This window comes from Camellia sinensis, chromosome 10 (assembly GCF_055761805.1).
Source record: "Camellia sinensis isolate YWXY chromosome 10, ASM5576180v1, whole genome shotgun sequence".
Classification (NCBI taxonomy): domain Eukaryota; kingdom Viridiplantae; phylum Streptophyta; class Magnoliopsida; order Ericales; family Theaceae; genus Camellia; species Camellia sinensis.
In genome coordinates this window covers 81,522,172-81,537,328 of record NC_138970.1, presented here as the reverse complement: position 1 = coordinate 81,537,328, position 15,157 = coordinate 81,522,172, and the positions used below count along the sequence as shown (strand labels likewise).

Sequence of the window (15,157 nt, the reverse complement as noted above, 5' to 3'; positions counted from 1 at the left end):
TTATTTTTGAATTTAATTAATTAGTCGAGCATTATGGAGAAATCATATATTTAAAATTATACATTAAACAAAAGCGATGATGTAAATTAAAAAACAATTCATGAATATATATATACATAGTAAACAGAAAGCCATCTTCAAACTTCACAATATAATGCTTCTTTGATGCTGTGTTTGGTTGGGAGATTTGGGGAGGGATTTGGAAAAGGAAAGGGAAAAGGTGTGTGAAACTATGTGAATTGTAAGTATATTTTTTTCACATTTCACCTACCTTTTTCATTTTCCTTTCCAAATTCCTCCTCAAATCCCTCAACCAAACACAGTATGAAAGAATTCTTCTTCACCTTATCGACTTTAAATGATGTGTAAATAACTTGATGTTCAAACTTCACAAATACGCTTAGAGTTCATATCTTATTGCATAAAGTCTAGCATTTAAACAATGAAACTTTTCTTTTGCCTATAAAAAAAATTAAAATTTTAAGTTATATATCAAGACTTTTCAACCTCAATATATGCTTCTTTTGTAAGGATTATTCGCCACGTCAACTTACACCATCTGTACATATCTTAAAGCATTAGGTTTGGCCACAACATTCTATATCAATGCTCTATGACATAATCACAAGAATACAATATTGTTATTGTGGACCTCATTATGTATGTTGTTATGTTTTGGACCACAACCTACTAAGTACTGTATCTTCTTCTCTTTGTTTTGTGTTGTTTTTTTTTTTTTTTTTCTTTTTCAATCCTAGCCACATGAAAGATTGGTTGAAATCTCAGTAATCAACCAATGTGTGTAGTGAAAGGGAAATAATTGGCAACTTTGATAACAACAAGAAGCGGATCTGCTTCGTAAGGCAAAATCTAATTCTTGTTATTAATTATGATGTACTGTTTGATCAACTCATTGATCCTACATGGTGGTATTTGAAATCACTATAATTAATAAATATATATATAGCTCCAACTAGATTATTGAACTTTTTATATTTTAAGTTCATCTTAAACTCACTGCTGGAAATTCTGGTTTTAAAGGCGTTTAAAAAATGCCGCAATAGGTCTTAAAAACGCCGTTAAATCTTTTTGTGGCGTTTAGCACCAAACGTCGAAGATGCGGCCGTCGCTATAACTCTGTGGCGCTTTAGAAACGTCGCTATATGACAATAGGCGGCGTTTCTAAAAACGCCGCTAAAAGTTCTGCCAATGGTAACATGACGTCATCATGCTGTTTAACGACGTTTTTAAAACGCCGTCGCATATCTAATGCTATTTAACGACGTTTTTAGAAACGCCGTGATAGCCCCCTTTTTTTTCTTTTTTTAATTGTGTGCTAATTTTAGGTTATTGAACCCAAAAAAAACCTATAATAAAACTGAAAAATAACACTAATATGAAAAAATAACTCTCATTCACATAGTAAAATCTTATCAAATGAATTACATTAAGGAGTCACCAAAAAAAAAAAAAAAAACATTCACACAAATCGTTTGAATTACATGGAGTCACTAAAATTGGATGTCCCTCTATTTGAGCCAAACTAGGAATCTGAGTTCACCAAAATATGAATCTGGACATATGAATCTGGACATTTGAGCCAACTTGATATTCATATTCTCATTCACAATAACCACATTCACATACAAATCATTTTCCTACCATATCAACCTAGTTCACCAAAATTGGATGTCCCTCTCTATGCAATGCGTCTTTGCAATGATGTTAGGAATCTGAGTTTTGTTAACTTGTAATCCAGCATCTTCATCATTAATCCAGCCTCTCCATCATTGTCTCCGATGCACTTTTTCCATTTATCTCTGTTGTTCCCTGAACTTAAAAACATGTATACAATTTGGGGGGGGGGGAGAGAGAGAGAGAGAGAGAAGTTGATATCAGTAATCATAAACAATAGAAAATGCATCTAACCGTTGATAGCAATTCCAAAATCTAACAATCTGCCAAGACTTGTACTAAATTTGGCACCAATATTAGCAATGTCAACATGCAACAACTTTAATAGCATCTCCATTAGAGCATTGTGCACTTCATAATTGATGCATATATATTATCATCATTTGTACTTTTAATAGCTTTAGTTTCGTTTTTACTTCAGTTGTCAAGCATGTCATCTTTGCTAATATATAAAAGTAGAACACTAATTTTGTGTATATTTTTCATTTCCCTAAACTATCCAAAGAAAATTAAATTATGCATTATTAAAATCCTTTTACTTCTATATTCATTTGAGGGTAAATGTTCAAGTAAACACATTATTCTAAAGAACTCCCCACAACTGCCTAGAACTCCCAGTTAGTTTTAAAAATTCTCTTTCCTAATTAAGAGGCTACTTAGTACACCTCTTTCTCTCTCTCTCTATGCACTACTGTTCAAAAATTGGCTAACTTAGTGGTTCTTTGTGGCACTTGCACTCATGTAATGAGTGCCACCCCACTAGTTTTTGTAATATTTCTATGCATTTGATGGGGGTCAAATCCTTTTGATGTTATAGGAGTGGTAGCATATCAAGAGGTTTTAGAGTACAGTTCACGCATTGGCTAGTTATGCTGATGTAGTAAGAGACAAGCAGTTGCAAAAGTAAGAGAGGGAGTGGGGGTGGTTTGAGACAAGCTGTCAATTTGTCATGATAAGATTCCTTCGTAATTGAACAAAACAATGAACACATCGCACAATGGCATAAGGAGATCAATCACCAAAAATAATATAAAATCATATTTAATGATTAATCATTGTAAACTGAGGCCAACAATAAAATTTTCTCTATAATTGATCAAACAAATAAACAAATAAACTGTGATAGTCATGTCCATTTGATTTTAATTGAAGTATACTATACAAATACTACTAAAAAGTCAAAAACTTATACGTACCAGCTGAAACTGAGGCATGTGATGTATTACCGCTATATGATGTGGTAGGAAGACTGCCTGATGGATGCCATGATAACAATAAGGGACTTAGGCACAATTGAAAGTACAATAGGCATCCATTAGTCTTTATCAATTCATCCTAATCGAGTTCACTAATTCTACACAGCAGACAAACCCAAAATAGAGAAGAGAAATCTAAAAAGAACACATGGATCTATATATATATACACAAATTGAAACATTGGTTTGATAGATTACAAAGATTGACAAACAAAATGAATGAGAAAGTCAATTATCACAACACAAACTGAAACATTGGTTTCATGCAGACTTAATACCTGTGAAATACAAGCAAAAAACACAATTAAACACCTGTTTTAACAAGATTTTAGCTTTCAAAAAGTAAATTTTATTTCTTCTCTGCCACACCTGCAGAGGGGTTTTGGGAAAGGAAGAAAGAGAAGAAAAGAAAAGGACGGTAGAATAATTACCTAGATAGATAGAATACAGACACTAGAATAATTTCTTATTTAAGCATACACCTGTGAGCTGAGATAAAATCTAACCACATTTCCATTTTATAACTTGATCTCAATCAAGCAAAACCCATCTGGTGTGCAAAATGAATAGTCCCCCATCATTTACACAGGAACACTGTGTGAACTCACATAAGGTCTGCAAGCATTGCCTGTATCTGCTTCAACACTCACTTTATTTATATACTACATATTTCCATTTATTTAGTTAATTATCTTTTTCTTCTCCTTTCTTTTCTTTTTCTTTTCTTTTTTCATCTTCTTTTGGGGAAAGGAGGGAATGAGATGTTTGTGATCCATAACATCAGCCAATAAATTTAGATGTCAGAAAAACCTCCAAGCTATCCCTGAGGAATTTAGATTTCTATTTTTTGTTTCTTAGAGTTGTAAAAAATTGCACTAATTGAAGAACATGTATAATAGCCTTGAAAAATGCTATTTCGTATGTCAAGGAAGAAGGAACTATTTCGAGGTAGATTACTGTTGTGGTCTTATTTTTTATTTCTTTTCGTATGTCAAGGAAGAAAGAACTATTTCGAGGTGTGGTACACATTCTTGGAAGAGGTGCACTACTATACAAAAACAAATAAAGATAGGTAAAGCTAATAACTATACAAGCGATTCTGATAAAATTTTTAATTTATCAACCTGCATATTAATCAAACACAGTGAAAATGAGAAATGATGAAGTATGTTTTTAAATAAGCATAGAATATAAACAAATCTAATCATTGCCCAACTGCACAATCAACTCTAAGAATAGACAATATTATCATTTGCATATAAACTATACTGCCTTTATCACATTTTACTTTTTTAAATGTGGTCCTTAACTTGGAAAGGTAATGTATTAGCCCTTCAAATTTTATTTTATTTTATTTTATTTTATTTTTTTAAACAGAAAACAGTATGGCCACTGACCATCTAGCCCATTTGAATCAAGTGTTTGGTCCTGAGGAAGAGAGATTGCCATATGGGCCAATACCTTGGGATGAAATTTATGAAAAGATAACACAATGTCCAAATCGCATATGCCTGGCAGATGGGATGCTTACGTCAACAAGACAAACCACATTTCTTAAGACGGGCAGACTTACGTGTGGAACCCAAGAAAACACTGTCATCAAGAGGAAAACCATACCTTTTTTGCATAAATCTCTGGAGAATCCCCGTTGTTTAAGAGTTTCTTCTTTAGTAAAAGTTCCTCCAGCCTGGAACACAGTTGAACTTGTTCAAAGGCTTCTTTCAAAGCCTACAGGAAAAACAAAAAACCCATTTGGTTTTATGAGTTTTACCATTTTCCCTAATTCAAAAGGCGTATATAATATATACACACACAAACATAAACTTAGTAAACCTAAAACTCATTCAAAATGAACCTAATGATCAACAATAGAACTCTAGTAACTTTTCTATTAAATAAAAGAACAACACATAGATTGATTTTATTTCATTAGAACAACATATATATTCACCTTGTTGCGGTTTTGACAGATCTGAGAAGCTTAAGCTGTGCAGGTCATAATCACTGTTGATAGACAGATAGCTTTAAAATTTTGAATTCAGACATTCTCTTTCCCTTCTTCGTCAGCCTCGATATCATCAATACCAACCCAACGAGTGAAAGCAAAGAGAAATTCCTTGAAGTTCACCATTCCATTTCTATCTCAGTCCATCTCCTCTGCAACAATTAGACAAGACTGAGCAACTCGAACAATATACATTGAAGAAAATGAAGAGAGGAACATGAAAGTTTGTTTAAAGAAGATCAACACCCCAATCCATATGAAAGGATTTATATGTTTTTAGATTGTTGAATCGCGTGAAATTTCATTGGTTCCTTAGTCCAAAAACTTCTAGCCAGTAGCCACTCACAAGATTAATTGATTGTTTTTAGATGAATTTGCTTGAATATCATCTATATAAACAGGTGGAAGCAATAATAAGTTCCCTTACCCTTAGATCCTGTAACTCTATCCTCCCTTCAAAAGGCCATGAAGATGGTGGCCTTCTATCTTCCACAATTGCTGGAGGCTCTGGAGGTATGTGCATGAACTGTTTGATTCGTTCCACTGAAATAATATAATTAGTCAAGCTGCTATACCATCGAATCATGAACACTTGGGTGCTTGTCAAAGCCAAAGCATAAGAAAGAGAAAGTCCAACAAGCCCCGCAAAAATAGACATGTTTTAAGAATCTAAAAGAAAATTTCTAAGCAATAAATGAATTATTCCACTGAACCATGGATATACCTGGATCAACATAACCCTTGGGAAGTAAAACCAAGAGAAAAACAGCAGTGAATAAAGTAAGATTTTGAAGTGCTTCTACTCTCAAAATTAACCACTCCATGGTTGCATTCGAGTAAAAGAAAAGTTTTGCATCATTGTAGTTTTGGAAGAACCTGTTTGCCATGTTAAATGCTCTTATAGTTACCACTCCAAGTGAGGTCTCGGCTGCATAATTCATGACAGGTGCTTTTGTTGTTCCATTGATTCTCATTAGTTCCCTTGCAGAGGCTTGATAATATCCTTTGAGTCAATAAAGAATTTTCTTAATTAAAATTTTCCTTTCATCGATGAAAATAAGAAAAATATTAGTATTAAGTTGGAAAATGAAACTCACCTGAACATATTTTGAAGCCACTGTAGCAAAGAATGCTACAAAGAGAACTTGCCACGTGACTGACGCCAACATAGTCTCTGCATATATATACACACACACATATATTATATTCATCGGTCATATCTTGTGTAAAGAGGACCAACATTCTTCCAAAAAAGACAGAACCAGCTGCAGCAGATTAAGATCTCCATCATGAAATAGATTAAGTAATAGGCTCCACCATCGGAAGCTACCAAGATATGCAAGCGGCTAATAAATTTCTTCATGAACAAGGGCTTACCTCCTTTTGTTCAAGCTTTTTGTCCAATTCTTTGAGCTCCCTATCTCATGTTTCTTGAAGAGAAGAATGTTCTAGCTCTTTCACCTCGTCTTCCACGTCAAGTTGTGAAACAAGGGCAAGACAGATACAGACATGGCTGTTGTACTAACAAAACATGTCTCCATTTCCAAAATCTGCTATTGTTAAAAAAAAAAATTAAAAATGGTGCAGGTGTGTGGTTTAACTCGGCCTATGTCGTGCTAGAATTTAATCTTTTAGTCCCAAGCCCTGCTAAGGAGGGTTGTGCGTTATGTACTAGCCTAACAACCAATATGTAAAAATTCATCTCTGATCCCATATGAACATGAATCGTAATATGAATATGTGTGCTTGGAATTCATGCCACAGAAGCAGTTTAAAATCAAGTAGCAAAAATTCTGAATCAGTTCTGGATCAAAGCATTGGAGCAGCATGCACCAATCCCATGCCACCTTCATAATAGAAATCCCTGTGAATTTAATCTTTTTTGCCCTCTCTAAATTACTAGCTACTTTTTATGATCCATTTCCATTTGTTTCGTAATACTAAGCATGGAAAAGTGATACAATTATGTACTCAACACAACTCAGCAAAGCCTTATTCCCAATTACTTGGGGCCGACAACATGACTTCTGTTTTGCCATTCCACTGGATCAAGGGCCATAGTTTCATTAAAATCAAAAGTAAACATTTCTTATTAATTCAATAACTTGCAACTGCAATTTTGAGTGATGAACTGATCCAAACCAGCAAGTTGAATTGCCTTGATCAAAATTGTAAGTAACATTTACAAGTAATATCTAAAATTCATAACACTTTATTTACAAGGAGTCAAAGACAACAAGTTGAGATCTGTGAGCCATCTTTGGTATTGCTGATAAACATATGTATTAAATAAAACGAAAATCTCTTTATATAAGAAAAAAGTTCATAATACAAGATCTACAAGGACAAATAAAATTGAGATTTGTGAGCCATTTTTGGAATCATTAAGAGCCATAGATATTAAATAGGTTTTTTTTTTTTTATATGAATAATAAGCTTTATTGAGAGAGAGCATCAAGCGAATACAAGCTGTATACAAAAACAAAAAGAAAGAACTTCACAAACAAACAAGAGGTCAATGAGAAAGACATACACACGCATTAAAAGAAAATCACACAAAATTGAAAAGAACTTCACAAACAAACAAGAGGTCAACATCCAACATAGGGAAAATGAAAAGAAAATCACACAAAATTGAAAAAATTGTAAAATTAACCAGTGGATTGATGTTAATGATAGCTTGCGATTAGCTTGCTGAAGTTGAGGCTGATGCAGAGGCAAGAGAGAGCATCATCGAAGCCATCTGAATCAGAAAAGACGATGAAACGATGAGATCAATTTGAAACACTTAAAATTAGTAAAAAAATCAAGCAGTGATATTCGAGAGAAGTAGAACTTTGTTGAGTCTAAATTCGAATCGGTAATCGATGTAAAAAAACAAGAGTAAGAACACAAAAACAAACCTCAGAAAAGTAATGAAGTCGTGTTCAGATCTAGAAACAAAACAACCAAAAACAGAAAACCAACCCTGCCTTTCAAATAAAATTGATAATTCAAACAAAAACGAGAACAAATCACTGTTTTCTTCGTAGATCTATAGATACACATACATATGAGGCAGAGGCAGTGAGAGTGAGAGATGCACCACATCTGCCAAAAAAAATTGAAGGAAATGATAGATCTGTTGTGAACGAAGCTTCAGATCTCAAATCGGCTAAAAAAAAAAAAATATGAAGAAGATGAAGAATCAAACCCATAGACTTCATGATCTCTGTGTGTGTGTGTGTGTGTGAAAAATGATAGATCTACCTGATTGAAGCTTAACATATCATCTGTTCGATAGATCTACCGTTAACGAGTAATGATAAATCGATTTTCATGATCCATCTTCTCACTGAAATGAAATCGCTCTGAATCTCTGAGATGAAATCATTGAGATGAATCTCTCAATCGCTCTGATAAGGGTTTAGAGAGGATGGAGAGAGAGAGAGAGATAGATTATTAGAGAGAGAAACAGAGACAGTGAAATCATTGAGATGAATCTCTCAATCGCTCTGATAAGGGTTTAGAGAGGATGGAGAGAGAGAGAGAGAGAGAGAGATAGATTATTCGCCTAAGACCCAAATCGGAAAAATGATAGATCTACCTGATTGAATCTCTCAATCGCTCTGATAAGGCTTCCTCGACCTGAGAATGAAATCGCTCTCAGAGAGAGAGAGACAGAGATGGCTCTCGATTTGGGTCTTAGGCGAATCTCAGATTCAAAATCAGGGTTGGATAAGAAGGGGAGACCCAGCGCGTGAGGCACAACGCATTTGGAGGCGTTTTTAAACGCCTCTTATCATAAAACGGTGTCGTTTTATTAAATAAATATGCGACGTTTTATAAAACGTCGTTAAATATTAAAAATAGTGACGTTTAAAAATACGTCGTTAAAAAAACGCCGTCTAAACTCCTTTTTCCTGTAGTGACTATAGAAACCAAAGAATATCATTACAGGAGGAAGTTTGAAAATCGCTAGGGTTAGTTAGAGTACTGAACCATTTTGAAGGTCAATGAATTAATCAATTGCTCAATAATGTCCAGAATTTTGTAGGCAATAGATGAATAATATTAAAATGGTTTTTTTTTTTTTTTTTTTAAATGATAATCATCAGGTTTTATTATAATTGTTCCTTTTTTAAACTCTGGATTATATTGATTAATGTATCATCCTTTATCATGCGAACCTTCATGTGGGGCTTGGTATTTTGTATAGTAGATTATAAAAATCATAAAATGGATAAAATAAGGCTATCCGCAACCGTCACAGATGAATCAGATAACTCATCTTTTTGTGGCTCTACCATAATACCTGATTTTAAAAAACAATCATGACTAATTTTTGTGTGAACCTTATTCAATTTTGAGTAACTTTTTTTTAAAACTTTTGGATAATCTAAGAAAATCGGAAATAAATAAATAAAAACAAAAATAAGCCAGTTTCAGTTTATTATTATTAACAAAGTTGACTTATTTTCGCCTTTAGTTTTAGAATCATCTAGTTTAAACGGATTTAAAAATAAAAAATTAACTCAAAATTTAAGAAGTTCACTAAATACAAAAATTAACATAAAAAAAAAGGGAGCTATTTATGTGTTTATATGCATTTCTATGTACGTCCTTCAGTGAAAATCTCTAATTAGTTCGACTATATCTTCCAAACGAGGAGGACAAACCAAGTTGGGTTGAACCATGGTCGAGTTAATAATCAGCTCAACCCGTGTTATCTCTTCTTAATTAAAGAGCTTAAGCACAATTTGTTCAACTTCAAATTGATTAGTTTGTTTCGATAAAAAATATTTTTTATACAAATTTTTTTTCTATAAAATGCTTTTCATATAAAAAATTTTCTTATGTTTGATTGTGTTCTTGAAACTAATACACTAATAGCTGCATTGGTGGTGATAGTAGCGGCGGCAATGGTGGTGTGGAAGTGGAAGTATAAGTGGAGGTTTTGGGATAATGGTGGCGGTAGTCGTTGTGGTGGCAGTGGCAATAGTCATTGTGGTGGCGGCGAGAGTGATAGTGGCGTGATGGTAGTAATGGTGTAGTGATGGGTGGAGGTGGTGGCGGCAATAGCAGTAATGATTGTGGTAACAATGTGGTGATATTGGTAAAATTTTAGTTTGAAAAATGTTTTTCGCCTTTCAAAAATGGAAAGCATTTTTTGGCCAAATAAGTTTATTCACTACAACATATAAGAGTTTTAGAGACCAAATTTTTTGGTCTCTAAAAGTGAAAATTTTGTTGCAAAAGACATTTAAAAATCAATTTCTATCGTCGTGAGGATAGTAGCTAAAAGGTTGTCCCGAAAAGTCAAAAACAAAATTTTTAGCAACAAAATTTTAAAAATGTCACTAATATATAGATTTTTAGGGACAAAATAATTTATGCTCAAAATGGTTTATCTTTTGAGACAAAAAATTTGGTCCCAAAAGGATAATAATTCATCACTAATGTCTAATTTTCATTGCTAAAAATATAATGGCACTTTTCGCAACAAAAATATTTGGTCTCTAAAAAATAATTTTGCCCCTAAATTTTGGTCTCTAAAACCTTAATTTTTTGTAGTGATTTTCCATTGACTATGGAAAATATTTTCCGTTAACTTTTGTTTTCGGTTGTACCAAATACCAAAAAATGTATAAAATATTTTTTTATAGGTGAAAAATATTTTTCAAGGAAAAAAAAGTATGGGAGTAATGTTGAAAAAAAAACAAAAAACAAAAAACAAAAATACAAAACAAAACCCTTGAGAAAGGAAGTTGTCGGTTTTTTTGTCAAGATAATGAAAAAAGTCACTCTTCTCACGGGCAATCTTCCCAATTGCAAAGTAACTTTCAAAGCAATCTTTGCCAATCCAGCTCAAGTATTTGGGTATAGATGACAAAAATATCAAATATTTTTAAGAAAAATTAGTAAAATATTTCTCTCTAACTTTATATAGTGGAAGAGGTCTAAGACTTTTTTTTATTAGTTAAGGTCACTCAACATTTTTACAAAAAAAAATCGACTTAGAAAAATTTCACTCGACTCAGAGAAATTTCAATTTCTCTGTGAAAATTGAAATTTCTCGGAGTTGAAATCAAAAAATTTCTAAGTCGGACCAAATTATTTTGAATCAAATTTTATTTGTGAAAATGTTAAAAGATCTTAACTATTATAAAAAATATTACATACCTTTTATCCTATAAAATCTTAATATCAAATAGTTTAAAAAAAAATTCCCCATATTTTTATTGGAAAATGATGTGTAAAGAACCAAGCTGACCCATGCAGTCAGTGATGATTAGTTCTTACATGGACCAATAACATGAGAACCAATCAAAATCTCCAACTCAATATAGTAATTAGAGGATAAAAACAACTTTTTTTATTAAAAATAAATAAATAAATAAATATAGAGTATTTTACTATTAACCTAAACTCTAATAACAAATCTTAATTTTCTTATCTATATGTTTTCTTTCAAAATATTTCATTCAAAAAGTGAATAATTTTTGTTGATTAATAAGTATTTAATTTTCAAGTTTTTATTAAATGTACTTAATATTAGACTCATTTTAAAAATATGATTTCAATTTTTTTAATAATATCAACTTTATAAAAGTTAGATATACATATTAAAATTTATTTATATTTTATAACATATAACCAAAAATACAAAAGCATATGATTAGTAGATAAATTTGAAAAGAAAATGTAATGAGGACAAAATTGGTTTTTTAAAAAAACAAGTAGTGTTATGGAAGTCATCCTCCATTTTTCATCATTTCTCTATATGGAGGGTGAACCATTCATCCTTTCAAATAGATATGCTTTTAGGCAGGTTTGCGTTATGCATTTGAGAAAGAATTTAGAAAGAGCAAGAAAAAGGAAAAGACAGGTAAATTGTGTATGAAATATAACTGCATTTCACACATTCTAACTTTACATGGGAATGGGCTGGAATGCAATACTCATTCTAACTTTACATTTCATTTTCCTTGTTTGATTAGCCTTATTTAAATGGAAACAGTCATTCCAATGAAATCGTTATTCTAACAAAATGTGAGGATACTTCTTTTCTCCAACTATATTAATAGCCATTCAATTATATCATAAAATCATCATAAAACATCATTAATTAACATATCATGATTGTGCTTCCTATGTGGTACCAACCTAGTAAGGATCGCCTAAGTTAGCTTTGATGTTTTTTGGTCATTCCCATTTTATTGAGGTATGTTATGTACTTTGTACCTTTTTTACAATCAATAAAATTTTCTCTTTTACTAATCAAAATTAGCATATCACCACCATTTCCTTCTCATACCATTGTCTTCCACCACTACCACCACTATGATTACTGTCAACACCCTGACCACCCTATTGCCACCATTACCACCACCACCACCGTACTACCCTACTAAATTCATTGCCTTCGCCACTACCACCATTGCCATTATCACTACCCCCACCTCCACAGCCACCATACCACCATCGCCATAATCACTATCACCACCTCTAGAACCACCACACCACCTTTTTATTTCCGTCACCACTATCACCACAACCACCATCACTAGAATCACCTCTACCAGCATCACCATCACCGCCACCACCACCATCACCACCATCACTACAACCACTACCATTGCTTTCACAAAATCACAACACTACCACCATCATCAAGAGAACCACCACTTTACTATCCCTGCCCGCCACCACCATCATCGTCATCACAACCACCACAATACCACCGCCGCTACCACCAATGCCATAACAACCTACCACCACCACTACCATTCTACTGCTATTGCTATTACCACCACCAATGCCACCACCATTATGATGACTCGCACCATCACTTCCACAACTATTAACACTAACATGATATATATGAATTTTTAACTTATTTATTACTAGCTTATTAAAAAAATAATTAAAAATTAAAAAATTATTTCATTCCAATAGTTTAAGAGATATAAACAAACATGAGAATGACAATTATCATTTTATTTCTATGTTAGTCTAAGTTAGTAACCAAACAATGGAATGAAAATGAAAATTCCATTTCACTTATCCTTATATTCCATTATGATTCTCATTCCATTCCCGGCATTCTATTTTTTTTTTTTTTTTGGTACCAAACATGCTTAGAGGGTGAGTTGAGAATGCTCTTACCAGTTTCACCCCATCACCAAAGCCATAGGTGCAATATAATATTATTTTTGCAACTCCTAATCTTGGGGATATGATTTGTGAGGACCACTTCTTCTCCTTGCGCGCGCCGGGGGATATAAGTTTGAAACGCCTCTATATATAATGTATGATTTGCATCTGCCATAGAATTTTATATGGTGTATTCTTGTTTGTATGTCTCTGGTGGCCCTGCAACTATTTATCGATGGTACGTCAAAAACATGACTTTTTAGTATTTTATGTGTTATGGGGGTTCAAGTTTTTTTGTTTTGTAGCTTTTTTTATTCTATTTTGTTTATTTGTCCGCTGTTTTTTGGTATTGTTTTCTTTTTCTTTAAAAAAATGGTGAGGCTGAAGAGTGAGTTGTATTGTATGATGCTAGTAGTGATAGGATAAATTTCTTTTCGAATCTCTCTAAGTACATCTTATTTTTTTTTAGGGTGAATTATATTAACGGTTCTTATAGTTTGAAATTTATATCATTTTAATCATTAACCTTTCAATTTTGATATATTTGATCCTCAATTTTGAATCTCGTTCAAAATAAGGACAATTGAAGACGTTATTGCTCCATTTAAAGGGTAAAGTCGTCAATTTGACAAAATATGTACTGATTTAATAAAAATAAATGTTAAAAAATTATTTTTAAAATTTTTAAAATTGTTTCTACTCACTAAAGATAAAATTATATAAAAAAATAAATCATTTGCATTTTTATGCTTTTTTACCAAATTAATTTTTTGTATACGTTTAGAAGTTGATCATAAAATCGGTGGTTATTTTTGTTGATATTTTTGAATGATTATCATGTAATAGATTGTTATATTTGTTGTTAATAGATATTTTTGAATGGTTGTCATTTAATGGATAGTTATTAGTTTTTAATGTATAATCAATATGTTTAATATATGAAATACTTTTAGTTTTGAATTTTTTGAATTTAATGGATTGGTTTTGTAACGCCCTCAAAATAATATATAAAATTCATCTCTTTAGACATGCATTGATACAAAGAAATCAACCACCTTTCCATTTATCAGAGTAGTTCTTACAAAAGTATTACATGTTAACAACAAAAGGATATGCCTTACGGGCTTACAGCTTTCCAAGTTAATACTTGGTTACAAAAAGAAGAGTACTAACTCAATACATATTAAGCTCTTGGCTTGAATTTACATGTAATACACCAAAAGAAAGCAAACAACAAAATGAGTATGTTTGCCTCTAGCCCCCCAAGCTATGTCCTTGGAGGTGGCATGCTACCTATACCTGAAAATGATGTCCCATAAAGGGTGAGCCACAGCCCAACATAAATACGCTAAACCAGCTATGAACAATGACTAAAAGATTAACAGTTGATAGATGGTCAACACCGATACACTCACTTATATCACATCCCGGTTTCATGACATTTAAGTCCATGTTACATTTCATTTCTCATTTCTTTTTCAACTTTGAGTTTGAAAACAAGGCTCAAAACTTAGCCAAATAACTTGATGAGAATAAGACTCATCTTAAAATACTTTCGAAATTCATGGTGGATACACATTTTGATGTTGTATCAATAACAAATAAACCACTTCCATACTATACGAACGATACACATTTTGGTGCTGTATCAACATAACATAGAAACACTTATATATCTCACAATTGATAATGATATACATTTTAGTGCTGTATCAATGTCACACACAATCCGGCTTAGAGGTCCATCCCTTATCTTTCCCTAAACCGTGGAGTACATCCCTTATCTCCTCCTCTCACACACACAATGTATATAAACATAGATCATATACACAAACAATCAATACATAAAGTCGATGTATTATTCCAACCGCTATATTCGATAGTATACTCAATCGATTAGTTTCAGTTTGCCTAATCATCATGCATTGTCTACAACAATCATGACTATCCTCCACCGATAGCCCAAAGCAGTTATTTCTAAACAGGAAATAAATGCACAAATGGATATATTATCAACATTAAACCTGGGTGAGCGATTAAGTGAATCCAACTACACCTGTTAATC

At 32.6% G+C, this 15,157-nt stretch overlaps 1 long non-coding RNA gene across 1 annotated transcript; it reads right to left on the bottom strand.

The window, feature by feature from the left end:
* Positions 1-3,656: 3,656 nt before the first annotated feature.
* LOC145801188 (uncharacterized) lies at positions 3,657-7,699 on the bottom strand. Its single transcript, XR_014342268.1, has 5 exons — positions 6,334-7,699; positions 6,054-6,130; positions 5,384-5,959; positions 4,903-5,108; positions 3,657-4,679 (listed from the first exon to the last, which is right to left on the bottom strand). It is a non-coding gene; the product is annotated as an uncharacterized LOC145801188 (long non-coding RNA).
* Between the last annotated feature and the right edge of the window lie 7,458 nt (positions 7,700-15,157).